Source organism: Cyprinodon tularosa, unplaced genomic scaffold (assembly GCF_016077235.1).
Source record: "Cyprinodon tularosa strain WSP-4 unplaced genomic scaffold, ASM1607723v1 ctg1105, whole genome shotgun sequence".
NCBI classification, from domain to species: Eukaryota; Metazoa; Chordata; class Actinopteri; order Cyprinodontiformes; family Cyprinodontidae; genus Cyprinodon; species Cyprinodon tularosa.
The window spans coordinates 171,671-192,974 of record NW_024037900.1 but is presented as its reverse complement, the minus strand read 5'-3'; the positions used below and the strand labels follow the sequence as shown (position 1 = coordinate 192,974).

Sequence of the window (21,304 nt, the reverse complement as noted above, 5' to 3'; positions counted from 1 at the left end):
TTTCATCATGACATCCAAATTACTCAACCAAAACTCTAAATGGGCTAATTTTGCTAAAAAAAAATTATGACGATAAAAAAAAAATACTAACTTGAAATCATTTAATATAATAAAATCATTTCATTTAAAGGTATGGAGGAGGATCTTTTATTTCCAGGTGGATCATCTAAATAAATGTTCCTCTTAATTGTCAATCATTCTCGTGATATGGTTATGTAAGGCCGTCCTGCATGCTCATCCCCATTTAGCTATCTTTTTCTGCGCATGCGCACTTTCAGGTATATATCTGTGGTGAGCTATGGTTTCAGACAGTCATTGAAGCTCACCTTTCTCACCGCGGTTCTTTGATAATGGCCGAGGGTTTGTCAGAGAAAAGTGTCTACTAAGTGTAAGAAAACAAAAGAAAGGCCTCAGAAAAGGCAGATATATCCCAGAATGCTTTGTGTGGAGTTTTCCTGGAGGTTATGTACAAGGTTGTGTATGTGTGTTTGTTTTTAAAGTGGAGAGGGAGGGTCGTTTCAAAAATTCACCAAAATCCTCCATTATACTCTTAAGAATCTTGAAGAAATCCTTACAAATGAATCAAATTCAATCTTTGTTGAACAAAAATCAAAGTATAAGAAATCAAAATTACACAAAACTTCACTTTGTATTTCTTACAGACAAGAAGGTCATTCAGTGGAATACTGGAGATGCCGAAAAGACGAGACATAATTGTCATTGTATTGATTGTGTTGCCTTGGGCGCTGCTCATCTTCTTTTGGCACCAAACCAAAATCACCCTTGGTTCAGCTGCTCAAAAAGGTAAAATATCAATATTTGGTTAGCGCTATTCATAAATTTGACTTTTTAAATCCTTTTGCAAACCTTTGTCAGCAAGTTCTGACATTTGTTCAGCTTGCTTTCTGCTTTAGTTTTGCTAAATTACCCAACAGAATCAGGTTTATTTTAACATTTGTGCTTATTCTAACTTAACTTCTCGATAATGAATATAATACTCTCTGATACTGAAAATAACTGACTCTTATATTTGAGAAGCAAGTTTTAAATCTGTTGTTTAATGATGTTAGCATTTAGGTATTTTGTATTTGTTGATCAAAATTACTTGGACTTTTAAGCATGTGACCTGCTGATAACTTGTAAGAGTCGATAAAGCTGGAAATAATCAAATTTCATTCATCACTGATTTCTTGTTGTGCTAGGACTTAATATTGCTGTTGGTCAAATCTAACCAAAGAAAAGACAATATTCTCACCTCAAAGATCTCATAGATGTGTAATTACAGAAGCTGTAGCTTGGTGTCTTTTTGCTCCTCACTCACTGACACTGAGTGGTGGATTGTACTCCTGAGCCTTAAAGAAATCCTTCTCACTTCATAACTGGTATTTCAGCAATGGTGCGCAAGGAGTACGTTTACATCCGGCCCCCGCCCTGGTCCAAAACCCTTCCTACTCTCCACATCATCACTCCTACTTACAGCCGCCCAGTGCAGAAGGCTGAGCTGACTCGTTTGGCCAACACTTTGCTTCATGTCTCCAACCTGCACTGGATCGTAGTGGAGGACTCCAAGAATAGGACTGCTCTAGTTAGCCGCTTCCTTCAGGAAACAGGGCTTAACTTCACTCATCTCAATGTGGAGACCCCTTCAAACTTTAAAGCCAAAGGTGACCCCAGAGTACCACGTGGTACGTTGCAGAGGAACCTGGCCCTGCGGTGGCTTAGAGAGACCTATCCTCTAAACTTCAGCAAGCCTGGAGTCGTTTACTTTGCAGATGATGACAACACATACAGTCTGCAGCTGTTTGAAGAGGTGAGCTAGTACATTTTGTATGTAGAGTTTATCTGTTTTTTGCTCTCTGGCTTTCCTGTTACGTGTTTTAATAATATGTCATAATGATTTCTGTAAATTCCTGTGAGTTTTTTTTTTTTTTTTATCTCTGCGCTTTCATCTTACAGATGAGGTCCACGAAAAAAGTGTCTGTGTGGCCTGTGGCATTAGTGGGTGGCCTACGATACGAATCACCCAAGATAAACACTCTAGGCAAGGTGTATGGCTGGAAAACTATATTCGACCCACACAGACTGTTTGCCATTGACATGGCTGGGTTTGCAGTGAGCCTCAGCCTGATTCTGTCCAAACCTCAGGCTTATTTCAAGTTACAAGTGGTGAAAGGAGGATATCAGGAGAGCAGCTTACTGAAGGAACTGGTGACTCTCAGGGAATTAGAGCCTAAAGCTTTAAACTGCACTAAGGTATGATGATGTATCTAAATGCTTACAGTGAATGTAGACGTCTTTCTACAGTTTAGACTCTGTTTTTGGGATTTTAGGTAAATGACAAAAGTATTACATAACCGACACAGAGAAGATCTGATAGACTGCATCCACAATCCCTTTTGCTGTCCTCATCACCCCGGCCATGTCCTTCTTCTCCCTCTTACATGCAGCTCCCATACCACACTTTCACACTGAGACACAGAATGCTTTATATCCTAGCCCTCTATTTGTGAGCAGATGAGAAAATAATCACACTTTCTGAGAAGGAAGAGCCAAAAACTCCCTTTTAACAGGAAGAAACCTCCAGCAGAACCAGACTCAGTGTGAGCGGCCATCTGCTGAGGCCGACTGGGGTTCAAGGAGACAGAAGCAGAGATACAAAAAGCAGCTGTAAAAGGCGGCCCCGTCCAGGAAACACACAGCCAGGCAGACGAGCTCCAAGGCAGCTCCCATGCCAGAGGACGAAGAGAGCATGGCTGCCGGTCTGCCGGCTTCCGTAGCGTCGTGATCGCGCATGTGCGCGCTTTCAGGAAATCCTATACACTACTGTTTATGCTCTAAAAACATTCTAAATGACTTCGTTTCGAGTAAATTCTGGATGCTACCCACTCAGGACACTTGGAATACATTGGACGAGCAGTATGGAGGAATATTGACACGTTTTTGTGGACTTTTATGGACCTTTCTGTCTCGGGCACAATAGACCTCCATTATTTGAATGTCAGCAGACAGCAAGAATCCTCCCAGATCTCCAGATACATTTGAGATATCAAAAAAGTACTCCAGAGTGTTGTTCAGCATGGGGGTGAGTAGAAAATGAAGGCTAATCATGTTTTGGGTGTACTATTCCTTTAAGCTTAATCAAAAAAGGAAAGTTTTAAGCCTACCCTTAAAAGTAGACAGTATCTGTGCTTCACGGACTAAAACTGGTAGTTGGTTCCACAGGAGAGGATCCTGATAACTAAAAGATCTGCCTCTCATTCCACTTTTAGAAATTCTAGGAACCATTAGTAAACCTGCATATTGAGAGCGAAGTGCTCTGTTAGGAACATAAGGAACAATCAGATCTCTGATATAAGATGGAGCTTAGCCATTTAAGGCTTTATATGTGAGAAGGAGGATTTTAAATCCAGCAACTTCATGCTGTCCACCCGCTCCATGCCCTCCCTGTTTCCCAGTAATCCACCATATAACCTCTTTGGTCTTTTAGAGTGTACAAAAACAGTTTTTTCCTGGAACCCCACTGCATCAGATTGTGAACGCCCTCTCTATAGTGGTTCAAATTTTTGCTAGATATGAGATATAAGGTGTTGTCTGCAAACTCAATATTCGGCATTAGTATTTCATTATTTTGACTAGCTTTCTGCTCGTTAATGCCTTTCTTCTTACCCACAGGTCTTAGTATGGCATACACGAACTGCTAAGCTTGAGCTGATAAATGAGGGCAAGAACGGATTTACAGACTCAACTGTGGAGATATAATCTTGATCTGACAAAGGTAAAAACATTTAGAAAAGCAAATTAATGCAGTTCAGATATTTTTAGGGGATTGGCCCAAAGTGAAAGGATACTGTTAACACTGAAGACTGCATTCCTTTATGGATGTAACAAGAAAATCACTTGTCCACAGTAAGGTGAAGGCTTAATTCAAAGCTTGTACCAGGATCTTCTTTTGTATTTCCCCATCCATATCAGCGTTTCTCAATTCTGTTTCACCAGGTCTGGTGTCTTCTACCTCTTAGAAGACCTCTTCTGTGTCTCTCTGTCAAATAGCAGTGTAATGATCAGTTTAACAAATCTGACCCACATGCAGAGAAACCGCTCAGAGAACACGAAGAAAAGTTCAACAGGTTTATTTGTGGTAATGACTACAGGGGTTGGGTCTGGAGCTCAGTGAACTGGTGAACCAGAACTGGAAAGAAAGAAGGGAAGATCACAGAGATCAGTTTAGGGATCCTGGGAATTGAGGCTGCGGTTAAAATTATGCAGGAGAGGGACTCATGTTTGAAGGGGCTCTTGTCAGTCCTTGAATCTGTCTGTGTAGGATTATCCAGAGAATAGGGAACTCGTTGGAGAGCGGACAGGTAGACATACGTTGGACCCAGAGGAGTAATGGACTGTCACTTGGATTTACGATGGGAACTTGAACGGATAATGTGGAGGTTTTCTTCTGCTCAGTGTGAACTAAGTCTTTCCTTCCAGGGGACGAAGGTCCAGGTTATCCAGTTACTCAGGAAAGGCTTCCTGCCAAAGAGCAAAGACAAAGACTCATTAGACTCAGAGAATCAAGGCTGGGTCAGACTCAGCTAATCTCAGCTTGGCTAGAGTATCCAAAAGTGGCAAACACTCTGGCGCCGAGGTAGTGACAGCCCACTGCTCAAATACTCCTCCAGAAAATGGTCCAATGAGCTGCAGGTGTGCAGGGAGGCCCAACGAGGACAAGGTACCTCCTGGTGGTGGAGAGAAGGAAACACACAAACAGACCATTCCTAACAAGCAGGACTCTGGAGAATCTGACTCCTTTCAATTTCTATCAAATTTTAGCTTCTAATTCCTGTATATTACTCCTATTCCTTCACACTCTGCATGGTCAACAAAAAGAACACTTTCCAGAGTAGAAAAGAACATTCAGACTGCGATGCAGAATCTAGTCAGCCTTTACCTCTACCAACAGCATTACACAATACATTCAAACTTTAGAAAGTCTTGTCATTTTTATTGTCTGTTGGTACTATAGCCTTCTGGAAAAGAACTACAAAAACAAAAGTTAAACTTATACAATTATAGGGAATGGTTAAATGGCTGTATAATTGAGCTATTGATAGGTAGCATAACTCCTAACATACTGCCAGCACTATCCTGGCTGTGTGAACCTGTTTGACATTACCTTTATATCTCTGCTTCTTTCTTCATGTCTGCTTCTGTCTCCTTGAACCCCAGTAGGCCTCAGCAGATGGACGCTCACACTGAGCCTGGTTCTACTGGAGGTTTCTTTCTCTTCAAAGGGAGTTTTCTTCTCTACTGTCGCTACAAGCATGCTTGGCGTGAGGGATTGCTTTCGAGTCAATGACTGGAACCAATCAACTGGGTTTCCTTAGATAGAAAACTTTCAACCAATCTGACTGTATGATCTGGTGGAATTGTCTCTGTAAAGTGCCTTGGGATGATATGTGTTGTTAATGGGCACTATTGAAATAAACTGAATGTGTGATGATGCAGCAACAGTGGAGAGGTAAAACTCCCTTTTAACAGAAAGAATGTCGGTTTAGTCTAAGTGTTCTTATTCTTAACTCTATTTAGGAGGAGTCATGATGTCACACTGAGCAGATAATTTAGCCATTTGATTCAGGCGCTTGGAAGCAGACACATCTAAAGAGTGCAGGACAAATTACGCCCGGACTTCAATAGAGGAACCCTGATCCATTTTTTTCAGCATATATGTGGGTCAGATTTTAGACAGATGAGTAAATTGAGGCTTATGTTTTTTTAAGCAACTATGAGACATGTTGAGAGCTGAAGGCCAGTTATTTTCTTATATTGCAACAGTTTGGAGCAGCACGAACATTACATTATCCATCCCATCCTCCATTCTAAGATAAATGGTGATCAAAAACCAAGACTTTTAATTTAAAGTAGTCAACGACTTTAAACTTGAAGTCTATGAGCTCAAAATGTTTTTTTTTTAATGCAAGGGGTTTCCATACTTCTAAGCTGATGGAAAATGACATTGTGGTGTGAATTTCTGCACCTAATGTTCGAACTTAATAACTTTATAATCTGGAAACCAAAGATGTCTAAATTGATTCTCAGCCTAGAACAAGTACACTTCTTTTTATTTAAAACTTTTGGCCTCAAACATTTTTTTTTTTATTCAAGGGTTTATTTGACAAAAAACTAATTGGCAGATTGGCTAGAATTTCTACAACTCAAAACCCTCAAAGTGACAAAGATTGTAGCTCCCTGTTGACAATAACTATTACGGTATATATATACTTGTGTTAAAATGTAATGAGTAGAAGTCAGAAGTAGGAAGAAAAATTGAGTAAAGTATAGATACCCAAAAAGTGTACTTAAGTACAGTAACAACGTTTTTGTACTTTGTTACTTGACACTTCTGCTTATTGGGGGCTTTGGTAGGTGTTTGGATCTGCTCTGGGAACAACTAAGATCTAAGCGCTGAACATTTGAACCTGTTTTAGTGTAAATTATGGGAATTTAGGAAACAGGAGGGGAAAAAACAATGCTTGAAGTGAATGAAGTAGATTTATTCACTTTCAAAGGGGGAAAATGACCATGAGGGTTTTTTTTTAAAGGCTGACCTTATAATGTTATATTAATAATATCAGAGGTTAAACAGACAATTCAGTAGTACTCAATATATACTGCCAAGTTTACTGACTCTTAAGGGCTGGTTATCCTCCCGCAGCAGTATGTCGCAGGACTGATGCAGATATTTCTGATTTATGCCCAATATTGAAGCGTGGTCTGTGCTATGTTTATCCACTCCACAAAGCAAGAGGGACAATCATGAACTAGATGTGGGTCTAGATACGGCCGAGGCGGTGAGGCAGTGGGGGCAAATTACTGCGTCAATGGAGGAACATGAGGGCGAAAAAGAGCGTGGATCAAGGTAGAAAAAGGGTCCCAGCGTTCTCTGCACCTCGCCCTTCCAGCTGGTCCATCTTCACGAGTCATTTTCTACAATGGAGGTCATACAAACAAAACAAGCGGGTAAGGTACCAACCAGGAAATAGGCATAGTGTAGAATGGATATAGATTTGACCAATCAGAGGCCTCCTGTCTGCGGCACTGTCTGCGGTCACTTATAGTTATGGAGAGGTGTACCAGAGTGTCTGCTGAAGGGACGGGGGCAAATTTGTGTTAACTAGCAACACACACACAGACCTGGTTACTGAATATAAATCAGCCTTTAGTCACACAATTTGCAAAGATTACAAAAGTGGAACCCAAACATTCTTCTAATACATCCCTTCTATTTAAGAAAAGGAACGATTTGCTGATATCTGTCTAGGCATTAAACAGAGATCTCTCCTTACGGCAAAAAAATATTTAAATGACAGAAGAAGAGCATGGAAAAAAAAATACTTAGGCATGACAAGATGTGCTTGGACTAAACTTAACATCTCAGGGTTCTGTGGGCGACACTGGGTTGACAGTAGAAGGAGCTGCTTAACGGAACCTGACCAGTAGGATCAACATGGTGAGCTGAAGCAAAGGATGTTACCTGAGTTTACCCACTCAGCACAGATGCCACTAACAAAGCATCCAATATGCACTAAACAGTGCACCTTTTTCTGGGGGTTTCCAGATTTATTTCCTACCTGCACTTCCTGATGTGCTGCAAACTACTGAGCTGTTCAACTATTATAGACAGCATTCAGTTTTGTTAACAATCTGTGGACTTGACAGGTTTTCTATTAGGTAAACTGAACCAATGATTTTAAAGAAATTGCACATAAAGCAATGACTCCTGATAGGTGATACTCCTGTAATGCATTCTGGGTATTTCCAGCATAGTTTACCAGTGAGGGTTTCATGTACCACATAGCACCTCTTGAACAAAGTCAGGTTCTGAATTTGAGAACTTTACTCGGTTCACTGTGTACCATGTAGTTGGTACCATTAAAGTCACAAAAAAGATAACTATGTGATGTTTTAGTGCTTCAGTTTCATAAATCATGTTTGGACTTTAATGTTTTTGTAATTATTTGATTCTTCAGCGTATTTAAACATGCAACACAACCTTATCTTCAGTGATGATTGATCCTGAATGCTGATCCTGAATGTATCGACACACAGTAACACAGCTTTAAACGTCTCAAGGGCCTGAATATTCTCATTTTCTGAATATTATCAACTCTATAAATGGACAATATGTCACAGTGCGTTGCAGTTAAATAAAAAAAAAAGTTTTGACCTAATATGGTATCAGCTACAGATTAGCTTCTGTAGCTGATACCACGTTTGGGTGCTTTCCAGCCAAATCTGTTATTATGTTTTTCTCTGTTTGACTAATACTTTTGGAGTCATGTAATTTTGCTTTGAGTGAAGATATTTTTTATATGCATCCTTTTTAGATGAACAGATTTTTCCCTTTTCCCTAAATGGTTGACAAAGTTCTATTTAAAGTTTATCTCTCCTTCTGTACATCTTCAGGAACTTGGTGCACTTCACCTTAACTGCTAAGCAAACTATGCATGAAGCTGAGACCTATGCACTTTTGAAATAAGGATTCCTACAACAGTAACATTGCTGCAACAGAACAAGCCTTCAAAGAATTACCGTATTTTCACGACCATAAGGCGCACCGGACTAAAAGGCGCACTCTCAGTTATGTGTCCCATTTCTGTATTTAACACACACATAAGGCGCACCGGACTATAGGGCGCGTTTTTTATATACAGGTGCATGTCCTCTACTACCTTTAAATACCTCTACTGCGTATTTAAAAATACAGCGGGGGCAAAACTGAGTATGACTGTGCTTTATTCATGTATTTATTACAAAGTATTAATCAAACCTGGCAGCTGGCCGTGAGACAGACACATCGCAGATGACACAGCGCTGTGATCACTCCTAAATTAACTTAAAATCCTGAAACCTGCCGACAGAATATGTTTGCTTTTATTACCGGTATCCTGGTGCCTGCAGCTAAAATTATTTAGATGAAAAACACCTGCCAGCAGCCGCGGTGAACGAAAGGATTTCTCCTGTCGGCGCACCGCTGGTATGTGGGGGTCTGAGCGCCTCCGACAGAAATAGATAATCTGGATGAACTGACTGCAATTATTAAGTTTTCAGGTGGCCTTTCTCACTTAAAAACATATTAAAACTACTTTATTCCCACTGATCACAGCAAATAGCTGCAAGATTTAGATTATTTAGATGAAAAAACACCTGCCAGCCACCGCGCTGAAGAGGAGGAGACGCGCCCACAGGCTGCTGTTGAATTAAGTTTTCAGGTAGAAAAAATAGAGCGGGAGCAAAACTGAGTATGATTGTGCTTTATTCATGTATTTATTACAAAGTATTAATCAAACCCATCAAAGTCATCATCCTCTGTTATCCTCAGCATTCCTCTGAATAAAACAGCTGCGCTAAATCAGACATGCCAGTTTCCCATCTTCGCTGTCAGAGTCACTTTCCGAGCAGCGCAGCTCCTCAGAAATAATGCCGGCTTTTGCAAAAGCTTGAACAACAGAGCCAGCAGACACAGTCCATCTACAATCCATCCGCAAACGGTGGCGTAACTTGCCCGGCGCTGCCTTCCATTTATCATGAAACTGTGGTCTCCGTCTGTCATCCATCGCTCCCACGCCGCTCGCAGCCTTACTGTGAACGGCCGCTTCACACCGATGTCAAGCGGTGGAAGTTCCTTTGTCAGACCCCCCGGGATAACGGCGAGCACAGCGTTCATTTGATTCATCTTTTTTTCACATCGGCTGTGAGATGGGCACGCAGCGATGGTGATGCGTGGAAAAAACCACCTAGTCTTCTCACATACACCTGTCTCAGCCACGCATCCACCGAGCCTTTTCATTTGCGTTAATATCATATGTCATCAGAGCACAGTACTGTCTCGCTGTCAGCTCCCAGATCAGCTTCTCTGATTGGTTGATGCGGCGCGTCCAGCAGCAAAACTTCAATTTTTCCAACTGAGCTGCAGCAGCGCGTTGGCGGTGCGTCAGATGCTTAAACGCTCCCGACGTGCTGCACCAAAACGCGCTGCAGGACCTTTTGCTGCACCTATACGCGCGTCAACCATTGACTTTGCATGTAAACTCGCTGCTTCTGCTGCACCTGCTGGGTCCGGTTCACACCGATGTCGAGCGGTTGAACAGCGAGCACAGCGTTAATTTGTTTCCCCATGTTTTTCACATCAGCTGTGAGATGGGCACGCATGGAGTTACATATTAACAGCGATGGTGAGGGGTGGAAAAAAAAACACCTGGTCTCCTTACATTCAGCCACTCTTTCATCATCTCCTCAATGAGGTGGTCTCAAAAGTCGCAGTTACAACACACATAGGGCGCACAGCACCATAGGGCGCACCGCACATTTTGAGGAAAAAAAAAGACGTTTAAGTGCGCCTTATAGTCGTGAAAATACGGTAGTGGAATTTTGAACCAAAGCATTTCAAAGGCGTCCTACGACAGACTGGCATCTGTCCAAGGGTGAATCCCACCTCTCGCCTAGATACTGCAGGAGACAGGCACCGGCCCCACCATGACCTGGATGGAATAAGTGGGCGAAGATGGATGGATGGACAGTTCCAAGGCTGAACAGAGCTAGATTGTTACTGGCTCTATAGCATAATAATTACCAAATTATCTCTTCCAGTATCAACCACCATCTTTCTGAATATCTTTATAATATCTTAAGCACTTTATCTACCCAGAGCCCAACTGTTTTTCTCGTTTTATTGCAGGGTGTTAAACTTATGTGCAATGCTTTAGTCAAAGAGTGTGTGGGTGCTCCTTGCAAACTAGCTGCCAGGAGTACATAAAAGGTATAATTTCTAAACAACAGCTGGTGATGGGTGAACACTAACAGCTTTTATAACCTCAGTCTGAAATTATGTTTTTAGATCACCTCTATATAATGTGCTGACCAGGATTAACTGACTGACTGCCAATTTTATTATAAGAAGCCCTGAGATACTGCTTAGCTCGTTTAGTCGAGCGCTCGCTCAACTTCTTATTAAGTTGACAAAGAAATGTGTTAATCTGATGGTTCCTCCATGATCCTACCCTGTTTCAAACTTTAAAAAAAGCAATTTAGGCAGTAGACACAAATAGTAGAGCCAGAACATTTACAATTGCTTTTGTTACATGCTCCAGATATACAAACAATTTTTATGTATATATATATATATATACAACAAACCACATTTTGGGGCCTGTTTACACAGTTGTAGTCTTTTCGCTTCACTCTGTGTACTCCGACGTCGAGAATCAAGAATCCACCTTTCGTATTCCATTTTCAGAGTTTTTTAAAGTGTTTAACAGAGACGTTAGCACCTCGACGTCGGAGTACACAGAGTGAAGCGAAAAGACTTCAACTGTGTAAACAGGCCCCATTTCCGTTTCCGGTGGCGGAGGAATATTGACTATTCCAACAGAACTCAATGGGATTTACAAAATGCTAAATAAAACACTACAGGAACGTTTTTTCTTCACGAAACTTTTTTTGGAACGTCATTGAACAGCGCTGACGACCCGGTGAGTAGCATATTTAAAAAAAAGAACGTTTAAGGTTGTTTTAAGGACATTATCGGACATGCTCTATGGAAGCCATTCTAAAGCAGCCAGGGGGTGATTCTAAATGAGCCAAAAAGCAGAGACAGGACCAATTGTCAAAACTTTGGTGTCGATCATTCGATTTCATCCTGGACACTACAGAAAATGGGCTTAAAGTGTTAAAAAGTGAACTTCTCCTTTAACTCAAACAATTTAATTGCATTTAAATTTTGCATCTTTCTCAGACATCTTTTGAAAAGGGAAAGTTCATTTTTGAGAGCAGAGATTGAGAGGGAGCATTTTGCATAGCGACATTTATGGATATAATACTTTGTTACAATTATTAGAATATTGATTAAAAATTCCAATTTTTTTTTCTTTAATGGATAAACCGAATTGAATGTTTTGCCAGGAAATAAAATCTAAATTTATTGTTTTAGAAGACAGAAAGGTTCGAAGTTGATCCCATAAGTTTAATACTTCTTTACATTCATAAAAAAGATGTTTAGTTGTTTCCAATTGAGTTGTACAAAAGCCACAATTCTCAACATTAAACTTAAATCTCTCTCTTAAAAACTCATTTGAAGGATATATGTTATTTATTATTTTAAATTGTAATTCTTTATATTTAGGAGGAATTGGGAATTTCAAATAATTTGTCCTAATTTTGACTATCATAGATTTCTTAAAATTTTGTAAGAGAGCTGTGCTTTTTGTTCTTCCTGGTTACATATTATTTATAGAATATTGATTCAAAAACTTGTTGTTGCATTTATTATCTCTAATGTCCACCTGCTCAAATTCAATCTTATGGAGTCTAGGAATAAAGGAATTAGGTAAACTGTTTTTAATAGAATGAATGAGGACATCAGGGATACTACGTAAAACTTTCTTATAAATTCTTAGTGAACAATCGTTTCTAAACTTCCTGTTAAAATCCTCCAAACTTAGAAAATCACCATTACCATTTGGCAAACAATTTATAGGTGCATTACCATAGATATCCATAATAATTTATTATGGATATCTATGTGCATTACCACCACCTTCCAGAATGGAGCGACGCAAGCTCTTCTCGCGAGTCCTTCCGTATAACAATGACGTAGTATGTGATTGGAGGAGCCTGATGAGCCTTCGCCCCCATCGTCCAATTACGTGTGAGCTTTTGTGCACTACGACTACTCGCGAGACCAGCATATAAGCAGACATGTTTGTGTTACTATACTCAGAAGAACTTCATTTCCAGTTACCGTGTTTGTATTTTGTTGTTACGTGAACAATGGCTGCACGACGTCTCGCGTTCAACTCGCCTCCAACTGCTCTTAGTCCACAACTTTCGGCCAGCCCGCAGACTGACGAGAAGAAACTGCTGATTGCTATCAGCGGACTGTCAGCTTACCCGGCATACTGCCGACATGAATGAGCGGCTCACTCAGCTGGAGAATTCAATGCACTCCAGGTTGCCGTCCATAGAGGACAAGATGGCGGCTCTGCAGTCGAGCAACTTTGCGGGATATACGAACTCGAGGAAGAGAAGACGGGTGCACAACGCCACGCTAGCGGTAAATATATGTTCGATTACTGGTAGCTATGCTAAAAGCAGCCTAGCTTAGCTAGGCAAGCTAAAGACAACCTAGCCTAGCTAGGTAAGCTAAAAGCAGCCTAGCCTAAAGCTTTATTAAAGTGTATTTTTTGTGATTCACAGGAAGCAGTACGCCGTCTTAACAACTCGGAGACTAATTGCACGCGCTATGAACCGGAGCAGGGGTAAGATTTAAAGAATATGCTTTCATTCTGCGGTAAAAGGACATGGATACGGATAAATACCGACCATAGCTGTACTTTTTTTTTTTTTTCACAGACTACCGTCGCCTCACAATTTTTAGAAACGCATGTGTTTGGATACGCGTTGTATATAGTTGTGTGTGTGTTTCAATAAAGCTCTTTGCATAAACAACTTCCTGGCAAATGTTCATTTCCTGTATAAATTCATTCATGTCCTTGATGGTAGCATAATAATTGTGTAGTAGTGTAGGATAACATAAATACACACCATATGAATGAATAAATATATGAATGAATAAATATATATATATGAATAAATATATGTACATTTATATGTAAATATATATATATATGCCAACCAATCACGAGCGACTTTACTTGCTTAAAAAGAAGTGGTTCCGTCCAATACTCAGTAAGAAAATTAAAGCCTGGCGTGGCCACGTGTGGTTTTGCTGCCAATCACGAGCGATTTCATTTGTTTGAGAATAGTGGTTTCAGCCAATACTGAGACGGTTATTCAAGCCAGACCTGGCCAGCCGCGCGGGTTTGCTGCATTCATATGCTAATTAGGGCCATTAGTACAGCTGATCGCTCTCCACATACGTCATGGTCCGTTTCCGACAATTTGTGGCACGACAAACGCGGACAAGCACGGGTTGCAAATTGTCGGAAACTGACGAAAATCAGGTAGATCTGCGGGGGTTTACGGGGACGAAAATCTCACTTTTCATGCAGTGCAATATGCAGTAGGCCTATAACATTGCAAAGTCAAAGTCAGCTTTAATGTCAATTCTTCACATTCACCAGACATACAATTTCAATTCAATTCAGTTTATTTATATAGCGCCAAATTCACAACACATGTCATCTCAAGGCACTTTACAGTTCAACCAGATCATACAGTCAAATCGATACAAAGTTTTCTATCTAAGGAAAACCAGTTGATTGATTGTTGATTTAGTCATTGACTCAAATACAATCCCTCACACTAAGCATGCTTGTAGCGACATTGGAGAGGAAAAACTCCCTTTTAACAGGAAGAAACCTCCAGCAGAACCAGGCTCAGTGTGAGCGGCCATCTGCCGAGGCCGACTGGGGTTCAAGGAGACAGAAGCAGAGATACAAAAAGCAGCTGTAAAAGGCGGCCCCGTCCAGGAAACACACAGCCAGGCAGACAAGCTCCAAGGCAGCTCCCATGTCAGAGGGTCAAGAGAGCACATCCACTCAGTCACGGTCAGAGAAACAGGACCACACTGGAAAACAGGCCGATCTCCAACATCTATAAAAAGGGTGTTGATGGAAGCAGCACAGCTGATGTTTCTTTCCAGGATGATGTCACAGCCAAACAGGAACAGACGAGGCAAAGCTACTCTGAGGAAAAGCAGAGAGAGCAGAAGGTTAGAGATTGAACTAACAGATTCTGCAGAATAGGAGAACAGAGAGAGAATGAAGCAGAATGATGAAATGGGGGTCCCTATGTCCTCCAGAAGTCTAAGCCTATAGCAGCATAACTATAGAGATAGCTCAGGATAACCTGAGCCACCCTAACTATAAGCTTTATCAAAAAGGAAAGTTTTAAGCCTAGCCTTAAAAGTAGACAGGGTGTCTGCCTCACGGACTAAAACTGGTAGTTGGTTCCACAGGAGAGGAGCCTGATAACTAAAAGATCTGCCTCCCATTCTACTTTTAGAAATTCTAGGAACCACTAGTAGACCTGCAGATTGAGAGCGTAGTGCTCTGTTAGGAACATAAGGAACAATCAGATCTCTGATATCAGATGGAGCTTGGCCATTTAAGGCTTTATATGTGAGGAGGAGGATTTTAAATTCTATTCTTGATTTAACAGGAAGCCAATGAAGAGAAGCCAGGATAGGAGAGATGTGATCTCCATTTTTAATTTTCATCAGAACTCTGGCTGCAGCATTTTGGATCAGCTGAAGGCTTTTAACTACAGCTTGTGGACTTCCTGATAGTAAAGAATTACAATAGTCCAGCCTTGAAGTAACAAATGCATGGACTAGTTTCTCAGCATCACCCCTGGACAGGAGATTTCTAATTTTTGCAATGTTCCTCAGATGAAAGAAGGAAATTCTAGAAACCTCTTTGGTATGGGATTTAAATGACAGGTCCTGATCAAAAATAACACCAAGATTTTTTACTTTATTATCTGAAATCAGTTTAATCCCATCCAAATGAAGTGACTGGCTAATCGGTTTCTGTTTCAGAGACTCTGGTCCAAAGACTATAACTTCTGTTTTGTCTGCATTCAGAAGCAGAAAGTTAAGAGTCATCCAGGTTTTTATGTCTTCAAGGCATGCCTGTAATCTATGTAATGGGTTAGCTTCATCTGGATTTATAGACAGATATAGCTGGGTATCATCAGCATAACAGTGGAAATTAATCCCATGCTGTCTAATAATTCTACCAATTGGGAGCATGTATAAAGTAAAGAGAATTGGTCCTAGCACTGATCCCTGTGGTACTCCATAGGTAACCTTTGAGCGTGTTGAAGATCTATCATTAACATGAACAAACTGAATTCGATCAGATAGATAAGATTTAAACCAGTCTAGTGCTGTTCCTTTAATTCCAACAACATATTCAAGTCTTTCTAAAAGAATATTATGGTCAACTGTATCAAATGCAGCACTAAGATCCAACAGGACGAGCACAGATACAAGTCCATTATCTGAGGTCATGAGAATATCATTAGTGACTTTCACCAGAGCTGTTTCAGTGCTATGATGAGCTCTAAAGCCAGACTGAAACTCTTCAAAAAGTTCATTATGGTGTAAGTGATCGCAAATGTAGCGTGGTACAGAATGAAGCTGTCTCCACTACACATTTAATTTGAAATTCCGCTTTATTTTTCTTCTGCAAAGAGCCAAAAATGTTGATATTAGAATCAGAGTTCGCCACACATCAGCTTCACAGTTTATACGTGTCCTCATTCTCTGAATGACCGAGAACACACAGTGTCATTTTGAACTTCTCCACCAACATATTCACAATAAACCATAGCTTCTGCATATATTCTAAACACAGAAAAATCATGAACTTCTGCAACAAAATATAAACAATGAATCATATCCTTACCATCTATTATAATCAGAAAAATCATAAACTTCTGCACCAAAATATAAACAATAAATCATGTTCTCAGCTAATATTAAACAAAAGTTTATCCTTCTATAGCATATTTTCTCAAATACAGTCAACCAATCATATTTAACAAACATTGTAAACTGATTCAGATATCTGTTAATTAGATCAATCATGCCTTACTTTAGATTATTTACTCAGCTTGACCAACTACTCCCGAGCAGAGAGTTATTGTTTCCTCTCCAGCCTCGCGCTCACTCACGGTAGCTAGCAACCCATGCTAACTATAAGCTAACTTCTTTCAGATGGCTGAACAATATCAACAACAACGCCACAAATCAGCTGAGATCACTAACTTACATCGGACATATTCGCAAATCAACTCACAGTTTCCACCCTCCCTTCTTACCTGCAAAGAGCCAAAAATGTTGATATTAGAATCAGAGTTCGCCACACATCAGCTTCACAGTTTATACGTGTCCTCATTCTCTGAATGACCGAGAACACACAGTGTGGCGAACGCGCCCTCTGCTGGTCAGGGGTCGACAGTGACTTCTGTTCAATAACTAATTTCGAAATCACAAAATCACCTGTACTTATTAGAAAATAAATTCACCACAATTTGAACATAAACAGTGGTACATTTATATCAGATTTAACATGTTTTTGATTATGGGGTGGATATTTTAACCTACTGATGGCTCTGTATGCCACACTCTCCTCCCCAATAACAAATGTCCACAGACATTTCTGATACCCAAAATGTACCATGCCACATATTGAAGTTTCTTACTGATAACATGGTATTACTTTTTTTTTTTGTGTCGCCATTGACATGACATACAATTAGTACTCATTCATCAAAGTATCTGGACAATTTAGCCCTAATACCAGTAAACATCAGCTACTGTACTTTAGATCCTATTTGGATCAACACTCTCATGTAACAGAACTCATATCGGCCTCAGTTCTTTTAGTCTGTTACCCGTCTCTATCTGCACAGTACTACTTCAATTCAATTCAATTCAATTCAGTTTATTTATATAGCGCCAAATTCACAACACATGTCATCTCAAGGCACTTTACAGTTCAACCAGATCATACAGTCAAATTGATACAAAGTTTTCTATCTAAGGAAAACCAGTTGATTGCATTGACTCATTGACTCAAATACAATCCCCCACACTAAGCATGCTTGTAGCGACAGTGGAGAGGAAAAACTCCCTTTTAACAGGAAGAAACCTCCAGCAGAACCAGGCTCAGTGTGAGCGGCCATCTGCCGAGGCCCACTGGGGTTCAAGGAGACAGAAGCAGAGATACAAAAAGCAGCTGTAAAAGGCGGCCCCGTCCAGGAAACACACAGCCAGGCAGACGAGCTCCAAGGCAGCTCCCATGCCAGAGGACGAAGAGAGCACATCCACTCAGTCACGGTCAGAGAAACAGGACCACACTGGAAAACAGGCCGATCTCCAACATCTATTAACAAGGGTGTTGATAGAAGCAGCACAGCTGATGTTTTTTCCAGGATGACGTCACAGCCAAACAGGAACAGACGAGGCAAAGCTACTCTGAGGAAAAGCAGAGAGAGCAGAAGGTTAGAGATTGAACTAACAGATTCTGCAGAATAGGAGAACAGAGAGAGAATGAAGCAGAATGATGAAATGGGGGTCCCTATGTCCTCCAAAAGTCTAAGCCTATAGCAGCATAACTATAGAGATAGCTCAGGATAACCTGAGCCACCCTAACTATAAGCTTTATCAAAAATGAAAGTTTTAAGCCTAGCCTTAAAAGTAGACAGGGTGTCTGCCTCACGGACTAAAACTGGTAGTTGGTTCCACAGGAGAGGAGCCTGATAACTAAAAGATCTGCCTCCCATTCTACTTTTAGAAATTCTAGGAACCACTAGTAAACCTGCAGATTGAGAGCGAAGTGCTCTGTTAGGAACATAAGGAACAATCAGATCTCTGATATAAGATGGAGCTTGGCCATTTAAGGCTTTATATGTGAGAAGGAGGATTTTAAATTCTATTCTTGATTTAACAGGAAGCCAATGAAGAGAAGCCAGGATAGGAGAGATATGATCTCTCTTTTTCATTTTCATTAGAACTCTGGCTGCAGCATTTTGGATCAGCTGAAGGCTTTTAACTACAGTTTGTGGACTTCCTGATAGTAAAGAATTACAATAGTCCAGCCTTGAAGTAACAAATGCATGGACTAGTTTCTCAGCATCACCCCTGGACAGGATATTTCTAATTTTTGCAATGTTCCTCAGATGAAAGAAGGAAATTCTAGAAACCTCTTTGATATGGGATTTAAATGACAGGTCCTGATCAAAAATAACACCAAGATTTTTTACTTTATTATCTGAAATCAGTTTAATCCCATCCAAATGAAGTGACTGGCTAATCAGTTTCTTTTTCAGAGACTCTGGTCCAAAGACTATAACTTCTGTTTTGTCTGCATTCAGAAGCAGAAAATTAAGAGTCATCCAGGTTTTTATGTCTTCAAGACATGCCTGTAATCTATGTAATGGGTTAGCTTCATCTGGATTTATAGACAGATATAGCTGGGTATCATCAGCATAACAGTGGAAATTAATCCCATGCTGTCTAATAATTCTACCAATTGGGAGCATGTATAAAGTAAAGAGAATTGGTCCTAGCACTGATCCCTGTGGTACTCCACAGGTAACCTTTGAGCGTGTTGAAGATCTATCATTAACATGAACAAACTGAATTCGATCAGATAGATAAGATTTAAACCAGTCTAGTGCTGTTCCTTTAATTCCAACAAAATATTCAAGTCTTTCTAAAAGAATATTATGGTCAACTGTATCAAATGCAGCACTAAGATCCAACAGGACGAGCACAGATACAAGTCCATTATCTGAGGCCATGAGAATATCATTAGTGACTTTCACCAGAGCTGTTTCAGTGCTATGATGAGCTCTAAAGCCAGACTGAAACTCTTCAAAAAGTTCATTATGGTGGAAGTGATCGCAAACTTGTTTGGCAACTACTTTCTCAAGAATTTTGGATAAGAAAGGAAGATTGGATATAGGTCTATAATTGACCAAGTCATCTGGGTCAAGAGACGGTTTCTTAAGCAGAGGTTTAATTACAGCAATCTTAAAAGCTTTAGGTACATATCCCTGTAACAGAGATAGATTAATCACATCTAAAATGGAGGAGGAGATCAAAGGGAATACCTCCTTAAATAACCTGGTTGGAACTGGATCTAACATACAAGTTGAAGGCTTAGATGAAGACAATAATTTTGCTAATTCAGAGAGTTCAACTGGATCAAAGCAGTCTAAACCCGGTTCAGATTCCATGACTACCTCAGGTACAATCGCGGATAGAGGAGTGCTTATGATCTTATTTTTAATAAGATCAATCTTATTTATAAAGAATCCCATAAAATCATTGCTGCTAAGAGCAGGTGGAATGGACGGTTCAACAGAGCTATGGCTCTGGGTGAGTTTGGCAACTGTATTAAAACGAAATCTAGGATTATTCTTATTCTCCTCTATTAATGAGGAGAAGTATGCTGCTCTTGCTTTACAAAGGGTCCTCTTATACAGCAGTAAACCATTTTTCCAGACTAGGAAGGACTCTCGCAGGCCTGTGGAGCGATATTTTCTCTCCAGTTTCCTAGCATTTTGCTTCAAAGTACGCAGCTCTGCATTAAACCAAGGAGCAAGCTTTCTATTTTTAACGGTTTTCATTTTCAAAGGAGCTGCGTTGTCTAAGGCAGTACACAGAGAACTAGCAACCCCCTCAACAAAATCATCAACCTGTGAAGGGGAATAAGCTAAGCTTTTGCACTCTGCAGCACTGCTCAGTGACACAGAGCAGAGAGAAAGTGAAGCAGATTCTTTAAAATTTATAACTGCACTATCTGATAAAGATCTACTAAAATTGAACCTTCTTTTGGGGGAGGAGAACTCTGTTAAAGTAATCCTGAAGGTTATTAGAAAGTGGTCAGAGAGGACAGGGTTGTGAGGAAATACTGTTATTTCTTCACATTCTATGCCGTATGTCAGCACAAGATCCAAAGTATGAAGATGAGAATGCGTGGGACTATTCACATTTTGAACAAAGCCAATAGTGTCTAAGATAGCATTAAAGGCTGCTCTTAAGCTATCGCCTTCAATGTCAGCATGGATGTTAAAATCTCCCACTATGATGACCCTGTCAGTATTTAATACCAAATCAGAAAGGAACTCTGAAAACTCATCTAAAAATTCAGAGTAAGGACCTGGTGGACGATACAAAGTTACAAAAAGAAGAGGTTTTCTTGCCTTGAAATTTGGATCAGGGAAATTAAGGGTTAAATGTTCAAAAGAGTTGTAGGTATTAATTGTTTTGGGAGTAATCAGTAAGTCAGACTCGAAGATTGTTGCTACTCCTCCTCCTCGCCCAGAACTTCTGGGGATGTGAAAATTTAAATAGCTTGAAGGAGTTGCCTCATTTATGCTCACATAATCCTCTTGCTGCAGCCAGGTTTCTGTAAGGCAAAACAAGTCAATGTGATTATCACAAATCAAGTCATTAACTAGTAGACTTTTAGAGGAAAGCGATCTTATGTTAAACAGACCGCATTTAATTGTTTTAACTTTTTCCCCAATTGGAGTTATTTTGATTTTAATTAGATTATCATGATTTACTCCTTTGGGAATCTTTGCTAATTTATTAGATTTTGGTCGTGGGCAAGACACTGTCTGGATGGAGTAAAGAGTGGGTAACAGTAGAGAAGCTGCAGAGATGTGTGTTAAACTACAACTCTGCTTCCTGGTCTGCACCCTGGGTGGTCAGGGTTTTGGAGGACTAATAAATGTGGCCAGATTCCTAGAAAGAAGAGCTGCACCATCCAAAGTG

The 21,304-nt window shown here is 40.3% G+C and overlaps 1 pseudogene; it reads left to right on the top strand.

Annotated features, from left to right (window-relative positions):
* The first annotated feature begins 692 nt into the window (after nucleotides 1–692).
* Nucleotides 693–21,304, top strand: part of LOC119791753 — an 88,419-nt pseudogene continuing 67,807 nt past the window's right edge.